Genomic DNA, 11330 nt, shown 5'->3' with positions numbered 1-11330 from the left:
CCAAACTTGTGTGAGTCTAGTGAGTTAATTAGATTGAAGTGCTGGGGCACACTCCGGGTCCACACATAATGTAGGCCCTAGCTCGGAAAGCACCTAATATAGTTTGAAATACACACACATTGGCTGCCCCTTGGTCGTGATCTCATTGGTTTCGTTTTCGTTAAGGGCTGCATAAAAAGTTAGCATGCCAATGTTTGCAAACGTTTGTTTGTATATCATGTCCATAAACATTCTAGAACACAATTTAGATCCTAAAAAACTGTGAAAATCGGCGTTTGATCATCAGTTAATGAAATTACAATTGACAGTAAATAATACAATTATTAAGGGAGACTACCCCTTTTTGCTTACTTAATACATATCGCTAGTAATCCGTCCTTTGGTGGTATTTAAGTTGATTGTCATAGATTATCCGCTCCGAACGTACATTTTCATTTATAATTGCAATATTGACATTTTAGGTTTGTTGAGTACATTGAGTTTCGAATACACAATATGATTACCATATATATTTGAATTGTCATTCATGCGGTGATACTTACGTGCTTCATTTGCCTTGATGTTGTAATTTGATATTTAATTATGTTGAGTTAACATAGATTCGTGTGGCAGCTTCGAAATAACAATACTGGTAACATATTTCGAATATGTTTCATATAATTTACGATATCCGAATCCTCAACATTGAACGAAACTTACAGCTCTTGGTCACCAGTTAGGTTTTTTAGCTGAACACCGCGATTGCGCCAGTAAAGTATAACAATTAAAGCAAACACATTTGCGTAATAGTGTTATTTTGTGACTATTACTCGTTGCAAGATTGTCCTGTTAACATTTCTACCCTTCTGGTTTGTGAGTCGAAGAATGAAATCCCTTCCAAATTAAAAAAAACAACAACAACTGTATTCGCATTGACCACTCCTTTTGAGGCATTTACAGTTATAAAATGTCCATAAAATTAATTAAAAGTGATCTGGTTATCTACATTACCATTTGCCTAAGCAAATTGCCTACGGCCTCAGAGATGCAACTTCACGATGCTTTAGATTAAGATCATAAATTCCATATGTCAATGTGTTGCTTGCCTTTGTTTGCCGTATGACATATTAGATTGTTTTCTTTCGGAAAAGATTAAGATTCTCAGTTTCCTGCGGCTGTTTGGTGCTTTATTTTGTTTGCCTTATAAAATTAATGATTGTTTTCATTTTGTTTCGAACTTTTATCACACAAAGTACTTGTTCAGAAATGAAGAGACGCTAATACAAATCAATTTGGAGACAATGACGTCGTTATTCTGCCTTCGTCAAAATGAATCTTCGCCGTTATGTCCTGTTGACACATTTCGACAAATGGTTCAGCTAGTTCCTGTGGCACAATTCGTGCATTTGATTTGAAATGCTTTGACTTGTATTGATTTGTCCCTTACATCTGACCCCAACGCGCACGAATACACCATACACTCTTTCCGCTTCAGTGGAACGTCATTCTATTTAAAGAGTAGTTTGCAGAGGGGACTCATTTAACTATTTGGCGATTGAAAGTCAGACTGTTATTTGCGTTACCTCCGATTTTATCTGAAACTTAAAATAAGGTCTTTGTAATATGTTCGCAACACTGATACTTTTAGCCGTTTTGGAGGTGTTTGTCTGTCTGTGAATTAACTAGTACGGTTTCTTCTGTGCATTGTTGCTGTTTTTAATATTAAAAGTACAGCCAAATTTATTCGGCCAAACTAAACATTAACATTACGTGTGTTTTGCTATGCTTTATATTCTGACCGCATATATTTAAATAATGAGAACGCGATTATATAATTAATATGGAAGGCTATCCTCCCTGCTTAATTATTATACGTAACTATTAGTCCGCCCCGCTGTTGCTATTTCAGTCATTAGTTTCATACACTCTCCCTCTATTTTATTAAATGCTTTTTACAAGTATTACATAAGCTCGTTATCAAATATTTCTACTTAGTGTGTATTTAATATTTTTATACACAATAGCCCAAGACTATTTATAATATCACGATGTCGATGTGATGTATAATCATATTATCATACGTGCTGCGGTGATTTTTGGCTGCTCTTGAGGGTTTTTTTTAATAAAAGGTACATTCACACTTATTCGGAATTTTGTGTGTTCCTTAAAATTGAAATATTTTAATTTTATGTAAGTGCAGTCTTTTTTTTACAGTAGCAAACGCTTACTGATTAGAAAGTAAAAAAAGTTGCACATAAGTAACACTGAGCATAATTTAGCACAATCAAGATCCTTTTGTAACCTATGATTGAATTGGTCAAATTTTGAATCATTGTTTAATAAAATATAACAACTGGTTGTCTTAACTTTGCTTACATGTACAGATAAACAGCATAGTTCATCAATTTAAAACATATGTTGTTTCAAAGTATATAGATTCTTTATATTTTAATTTTTTATATTAATCATGATTTGCATTCATACAAGATAATGTCAATCGATAGATTTTCAGAAGAAATGTTCAAAAGGGTGGCATTTGGGGAAGAAGAAGGATTAAGATGAAAACGAGCTTGAGAGCGATGATCAGTCCAAACAGTATGAACTTGATATGTACAATTTCCGGTTTTCCCTATGTATCGGCTTTCCTGTTCCTGGCACAAACCAATGTGATATCTTGTGCAGTCAAAGGGCGTACAGTTCTAAGCAACATACACATTAAAAGTGCCTTTAGTTGATCGACAATGTATTTGAAATGAATGCGATACTTTATCACGTTTACATATTGAAACAACTTGTAAATTGAAAGATCTTTAATGCATAACTACAGAAGAAAATGTAATGCACAAAACACATGGTGTTATCCTAATTTCAATGATATTGCTGTTTTTTTTTCACTTATGTAAGTTCCATAAAATGTTACATTGTAAACGTTGGTGTTGCATTGTTATCACTTTCACCGGATTCAGACACCAATCTTATTATTTTCGCATTGCGAATACTATTCTACTTTTTTTAGTAGGGATATTTTATGGCTGTTTGATGCACGCTACATATTATTTACACCGTTCATGTGCCCAGCCTGTCCTGAAAATAAATTGTAGTGACCTGATTTTTTGCACTATCAACCTGAACATTGGGTGACACTTCTGGAAAACTGGTACTCCGGGCGAAGCACATAAACATACAAGCATTGTCAAAAACATCATTCCAAAAAATGCAGCGCACTGACCTTATTCCGACAATTGATCGATATTTGCCAAAACCGCAAGATGCAATTCTTCGTAGTCTTGAAAGTCATTATGTGATACCGGTGGGTAAGCAAAAAGCCTTTAATATCTATAATGTCCCACAATTTCCAGCAGAATGATGAACACATGTTAGGTACCAGCTTATCCATTCGAATTGTTCCCTAGGGTTAACGTTTAGAATTTTAACCTCCGTGTTTGAAATTTTATTTGTGTGAATTATTTAAATGGCACAATTTTACTTCAGCTATGTTTGACTTATAAATGACAGCACACGATATTTGGGTGTTATTAATCCTTATTATAACAATTGTTATAAAATTTCAAGATTGCTTCACTGTTCTCGACTTCTATAATTTAATGATGACTTTATTGGCCGAATAAGTGGGGTATGGTATTTACTTCCACTGATTTGTCTCTATAATTACCCCCAAGATTATAATAGATAATGTAGTCAGATGTCGGAACGGCTAGCTCAAATGGTAGAGCTCTGGATTACAATTCCGAAGAACGCAAGTTCGATCCCGATCCAAGCCACTGAATAAATGTGAGTATTGTTTTTTTAACTTCCGTTCTTACATGTACGTCTTCCTCTGATTAAAGTATGGCAGTTTGTGTTACTGGCATAAGTATGTGCACAAAGTACTTGTAAACCAGCTGATCCGAGAAAAGTGTGAGTTGGTTAACTGACTGCTGAAATTTTTCTGAACAAACTGTTGAAAAAGGTAAAATATCCCACACAAAAAAACAACGGAAAACGGCAACATAAACCTAAAATAAAAAAACAACAGAAAACAACACGGCATTCCCCAAGTATGTAGGTAAAGGGAGCATTGATTAACCATGCCATTCTGAGAAGTACTTGTATACCTCTATGGAATAAAACATCCTGAAAGTGAACACGTGAGGTTTTAGTTCGATTGATCGATAATAAGCGAACATATAAAAATGTTCTTTTCATACGGCATGGAAGAACCTGCCAGCAATAACATCCCGATAGAAGTAAGTTTGAGAAATGAGGTCGGTTATGAGAATGTTTGTTACCAGTGCAGTTTTAATGTACATAACAATGAGTAAAATTGTTCCAGATAATATATATTGGACTACAGGAAATGATGAAATTAAAAAATAGTATAACTGGTATAATACTGAGTGTATTCGCTTCAGATTGTGAAGGAGAAGGCAAACAGAGGGTTGATACGATGGCAGTTTGACAGTGTTACCCTTTTCTGGTTTGCCTTACGAAGAATCGCTGCTAAAACAAAATTACCAGATGTTAAATTGATTTTGATAAAAAAACTATCATAATTTCTTTTTATCTGAATTAACTTTTTTTTATCAAATTGAATATTGCATCGGTTTGATAAAGCAATCAATTTACGTAAAGCAAAATTCGAACGCACTTTACTTCTATAAAAGTGTCATTCAATATAAACATGGTATTATTGAATGTTCATGTACATGTTAAATAAATGTAACATAAACTGGTACCTATAATAAGCAGTACTATGTTTAAGGTCTCGACGTGTTCACATTTATAGTGATTATATTATTTGTAAGTGAAATATTTCGTGCAATATGACGCTGAAGACAGTTATCAATATGTTTCAAAACTGCCCTTATTTGGGGGTACCTTAGACGAATTTTGGGTTTAGGCGATACCTAATTAATGACACGTGTTTCTGAATGTAAGATTTCATTGTATTCCTTTTTTGGTACGTTAGTAAACATAGTAAAAAAAGAGTACCATACAACAATGTTTATGTAAGTATTAGCCGCTCAAAATCTAGTACAAATTAAGCAAGTTATCAATCGAGGCAATGAATAGGTATGGCAATTTCTACAGATTTAAGAAATACAAATATTTCCCAAAATAAACTTTTTTCAGGTCGTAAAAATTGGAAGGGCAGACTATGTAGTAATTATTATCTTGTGAATGTTTATTTATTCAATATGACCGTAGTGCTTGAATATCAGAGTCACTGACTTAATTACTGATGTTTTCTTAACAAAACTCGTTTGACACATTTCTGTCCTATTGAACTTCGTTTGGGGTGCTTTTAAAATTAGTTATGCCACCGTTAGATAAACTAAGTACTGTTTAATATGGTTTGTATTCCAACAAAGATCAGTCAATGATGCGCACTCTGTGCCATGTCTTAAAATGTGATTGCTTTGAAAAGAATACAATTGCAATCTTAGTATTGTTTGAATGTTGCCTGAGGGTATGTCATACTTTGCATGCAATTCTGAGCTAGCCTGGCGCGGACGTTTCGGTCAAACATTAAATTCACCATAGTAAAATGTCCGTGTCTTTTGTACTCATACTTTGTGCTTGTATACAGTACTGATACTTTTTCAGCTTCCACAAGATAGTAACCGAAATATTGTCTCATCGTCTAATATGGCAGAAATCAGCAACCATGCTATGGGGTCGGAATTTGCATCACCTATTTTCGAATTTAGGGCCCCATTTTTAAACTTTAAAATGTATTCAATATAACATTTGACATCTGCTGTTTCTCATTAATGTTTAGATTTTTTAATCAGTGTTGTGTTTCATTTGTTATTAAAACACTGGTCTGCTAAGGGCGCTTTCAGTTGGATGTTTTTATGTGCTTTGCTTATGATATACAACAAAAATAAATAAGTGTGTGGTGAATACAAATCTGGATTCAGGAAATGCTAAAACACCATTTATTGCGTTCGGTATGAAGAGTCGTCATATTTTTTGTACCTTCCTTTCAGGTAACACCGATATATTGCAACAGCCAGTGCACATTATGAATATGGGAGGCTAAAAAAGTAATTAAAACATCGTTCTGATGGATACAGTAAATAAATTATTCAATTTGCATCAATCTCTAACATTATGCTAAACGTATTTCTTTCGATCATAATAGTTTTGAGTGAAACCCGCACTCAACAGTATGAGAGACCGTTACCATGTGCAGTCTGTTATCATCGATTAAGCCCTTAAGTTTTGTAAGGGGTTTCAAGTCCGTTACCATCGCTGAAGACAGTACATGATGTTAGCGAACCAATCTCCGGTAAGATTGCTGAAGCTAGTAAATGTTGTATGCGGTCAAAAGTCCCTTAAGCCAATAAGTGTTAAAAGCGATCCCGAGTCCAAAAACATCATTCAATCCAGTAAGTGGTGTAAGCGAATCCAAGTCCGGTAGTATTGTTCTTGTCAGTAAGTGTTGTACGCTGTTCATAGTCTGTTAACATCGTCGAAGCCAATCTTGTCATTACACGCTATCACACACAATGTAATGTAACCGTCGTGCAAGAGATTTCGTCGAAGCCAGTACATGATGTAAGCGATCCCAACTTTAGTTGTAAGACATGAATATGTGTTCACTACTCAATCCCTGAAATATGATATACTTAGAGACAATAGTAAAAAAATGCACTGAAAAAGGTTACATTCAACTAGAAAACGGCCGGAAAAATGTAGCACAAAAAGTCGATTTGACTTTTGTCAAGTTCTTTCCTGGTTCGTACATGACATTTAAGTGTTACTAAAGGCTTAAACATCGTTCAAAGTCTACGGTCAAACGTCTGTAAACATCACTCAAGCTCCATTTATGATTAAATTATTTTTAAAAACAATTGAAACGTAAATCGTTGTTTATATTATTGGTAAATTATTCATATATTTCCACGAGTCATTTAAGTACGAACATTGATTCACGTTCTGCTTTGTTGTTATTAACTATTAAAAAGCTGTAACTCAATAGATAATGACCAGTATTTTTTTCAAACACATTTTATCACCATAATAATACAAATTATATAAAATGCGAAAACTAACACGCTTATGCATTACATTATCCGAATAGGTAATTGCACATACTAATAATGGTGAATATGCCCCACATCTGAAATTAAGTGTAAAATAATGAGCACTTACATACAGAGTATTGAGCAAATTATTATTATAAAATAATAGTAGTGTCTATTTTCACTCATTGTTAAGACAATATCATGTACTTTGTTTAATTGTCGTTTACTGTGGTATTTGTGTTGCTATATAGACCGTTCCATAATCGATAAATTGACCGCCGCCATATTGTCAGTCACGTGACTGTCCGCCATTACACTGCTGCTAACTTGTGCGAGTCTGCGATTCCAAAAGCCAAAGACGTAGAGAATACCCGCTTCACCGTTGTCGGATAAATAAATTACTTAATGAATTAATGTGAGGCGATTATCACATTTTTGTTGTTTAAATGATTGTTTGAAGTTGAGATTGATTGTTACAAATAAAATGTTTAAAATGCTTTCGTATATTTGTTTTTTTTTATATCTGTAATCAAGTGGTAATCATCGGCGAAAATTTGCCGGTTCAGTCGCTCATACTATGTCTTTGATTAGACTTGTTACTTTTAAAGTTTCACAAACAATTCACGCATGTATTGTTGTGTTGATTTTAATAGCCGCAACATCAAGCAGATTATATTTTAATTAATACTTATAAAAGATTCTCGCGCAATTAATTACCGCTAATTGTTTGTAATTGGTCTCATTTGGTAAAAATCTACATTCGGAAATCATAACATATTATATTAAGTATGATATTTTTGATACGCCTTCCATTATTTTTTTTGTTCTAACTGATATCAGAGATAAAACATTGTGGTTTGGATTTATATTTAATTTTTTTAGATGGAATTTGTCACGTTAAAAAACGAGCTTTTTATCATGAGAGAGTGATATTGATCTTGACGATCTTTTATGTGATTACTCGGAAGATGAAGAGAATGTGATCTATGTGATATATCTATATTTTCATCTTTGAATCATTTAACAGCTATAAAGCTAAAAATACTAAAAATGTATTTTATAGGTCTTTGAAGTAACGCAAAACATATGGATAACGACACCAAATGTTTAGTCAATTAATCCACACAAAAAAAAACTCCGGAAAAAAAACACCTAAATAATATTTCAAAAATATATTATTAAGCGCCAAACGAATTTATTAATACATTTATTTGCAACTTTAAAAACGCGGCATAAGCATCAAATTAAAGATTTTCTGAAGACTGAAAGGCCGACAATTTGACACAACAAAGAGCTCTATGCATAAGTCGTAATATTTTTTTGCAGAAAAGCTTCAATAAATTACAATAGTTATACATCTAATTACAAAAATATAATTATCAATGGCATGAGTACGCTAGTGTGATAAATAAATGAGTGTTAGAAAGTGTAAGGAGTGCTTTGAAAATAAATATACTACAAAGCCATATTAAAAGCAAAGGACATGTCAGTATTTACATGTAATTTTAATTTGATGGGTTTTGTACAAAGAATGACGCTATTGAGGAATATTAACATACAACTGAAAAAACACAACTTCATATAATGCAAATTGAACTGTGTACTCATGTATATTGAAAACTCGTTACTAGTGAGTATGAGTGACACATATCTAACATTTTAACACACATATATTTATATACATATATATTTTTTTAAATATTTTTTACCTCTGTTTGGTGTCAAATGTAATTTCTTGTTTTTATGATCTCGTTCGTGCATTGCCGTAACATCAAATCTTCATACGGAATGACGTAGTTTTAATTAACCGATACCCGCTAAATACGTTAAATGTTTTATTTTTATTTTTTGTAAATACTTTATTTTTCATAAATTAAACGGGCTAGTATCTTTACGGTGTACAATTTCTGATATTCTATATAGGACATAACTTTTAATTTGTAAAATATGTAACATATCTAATTTACGCAACTGTTAAGTATGTCGGAGGTAAATTATCTTACCAAATGACTGCTTAATACTACCAGGAAGATGAGACATTGTGGCATCATCAATTGTGTTGAATGATCAGACTGTCATCTGCCACCCAGTGTGGTTTATGACACCATGTGGTTAGTTAAGTCTGGACAATATCTGATCAAAACGAGATAATCGGATTATGCAGAACAAAGCGGTAATTAAACTCTGAGATGCAAAGGCATACACGATTTAAAGATTGATGCAAATAATCAAATGAAAAATATTGCATTTAATTTAATTAAATGCTTTTTTTAATGTGTTAGTTTTCCAAGACAACCAATACCATGTAATGACGGCCTTAGAATTTAGAAAGAAATTCATCCGTTGAATAATCGGTGCTCTCTTATATATGTTACCGATCGTTAAGCAGCAGTGTAATGGCGGACGCGGAGAGAATTCAGGGGAGATAATTATGTAATGACTAAATTATGGAACGGTCTATTATACATGAATGAAACAAGCAGTAACATCTTACACATTTAAGTCAATGAACACAGTAGTATTATCTCCGGGTGAAGTCTTTAGTACATATTAACTCTTACGTGTGGACATTGTCACGTACCTCTATTTCGAGGGACACCGTTTTCCTTACGCGATTAACTGAAACTTTCATGTATCTACTAATATAGTGCTACGCTAGTTCCATCCGTTTTCAAATATGAAAAAAGTTGAAATAAACGTTTAAACAATAATTAATTCATACGAAGAAAAATAATCGCAGTGCAAAAACCCGTAAAAGATAAACACACTGTAAGTTAATTGTTTGTAACCGCCAGGTTCCAGGTAAATGTACTAGGGTAGTATTTACACAGTTTTACACATGTGACACACAGGCAGCCAGTTCCGCGTTCGTTCTGAATTTATGTAAATATTAGACGAAATGTGTTATAAAAGCTTCCGAAAGCATTTTTACTTTACATAAACGATGATTATGAAACTGGATTATTACTACGAAACCTACGTGATTACGATTTAGAGGTATTTACTTCGAAAATGAGTTACTTTCTACCAACAAAAATACGTCGTTACTGGACCTTGACTGAAACTCTACTGACTCCTATTTTGACTTATTGCTTGAATGTTACGATGACCAAAAGTGGTCATTGACCAATTTTATGGTCAGTGACCAATATTATGGTCAGTGACCAATATTATGGTCATTAATGACCATTCTGGACACGCACCAGAATGAACAACTTAAAAGGCAGTCGATTGAAAAGGTAAGTGCTTCTGTCACATCTAGGGTGTATCAATATCTATACAGGTGAGCTACACATATATTTTTATGGGTATTAACTTAGAATAATAAGAAGCAAACAAGTAAACAAAGATTACAAGTTTGCATCCTGAGCGTAAAAATAAATGAAGCAGGTAAGCAATATAAGTAGAAGAAAGTTGGAACATCGTATAAAAACATAGAAAATAAAATAAACATTTCCCAAGATGTATACAAATAAAACATATGTATACAATTTCAATCTTTACCACACGGTATATACATATTTAGATGAAAGCAATAATGATAGTAACATAGTGATTAACTACAATTGCATTCAGGTTGAAAAAGGTTGTTTCATTGTTAATAATATCTGTGTCACAAATATGGATAACATTATATTTTATAAAACAATTGATACATGTAAAAAGATCTGTCAGTAAAGTATTAAAAGGACAACGAAAACTCATAGGCTTATACGCACATGAATAAATAAATACATTAATAAATACATTAATAAATATATTAATACATTCATAAATATATAATCAGTCGATTATAAAGCTGTTACAAAAAATATCACATTGTTTATTGAATATGTGAGTATTTAATTTTATTTCGATGACGTTGTAAATATTCCGGTGCTTTATTTTAAAGCACCGCAGCAGCAACTCGACCTTATGTGCTTTTAGACTTTTTATCAAAGATGGAGACATATATAAAAACAGAATGTTAATAACCAAAGCTCACATGAAAACGAAAAAAAAAATCAGTTAGGCCTATACAGTTAAATTCCGAAAACTTGTACATTAAATGGATAAGAAAACGAACACGGTCAACTTGAACACGAATAAAAGTGGAACAAAGCAAAACAGTAAAATGTTTATAGTTATTACAAATCAAGTAAATCGCTAGTCGGCATCAAATTTGTCGTAATTAAGTTAACGGTACTAATATTAAATGGGCTGTTAAGTTAGTTGATATACTTTGAATTGAAATCAAGGAAAAAAAACTTACCCAAAACCAATTTTGCAAACTTCAAAAAAAGGTATAACATTTTGCACTTATTCAACATCGTTCTA

This window comes from Dreissena polymorpha, chromosome 12 (genome assembly GCF_020536995.1).
Source record: "Dreissena polymorpha isolate Duluth1 chromosome 12, UMN_Dpol_1.0, whole genome shotgun sequence".
Lineage (NCBI taxonomy): Eukaryota > Metazoa > Mollusca > Bivalvia > Myida > Dreissenidae > Dreissena > Dreissena polymorpha.
This window is presented reverse-complemented; position numbering follows the sequence as displayed.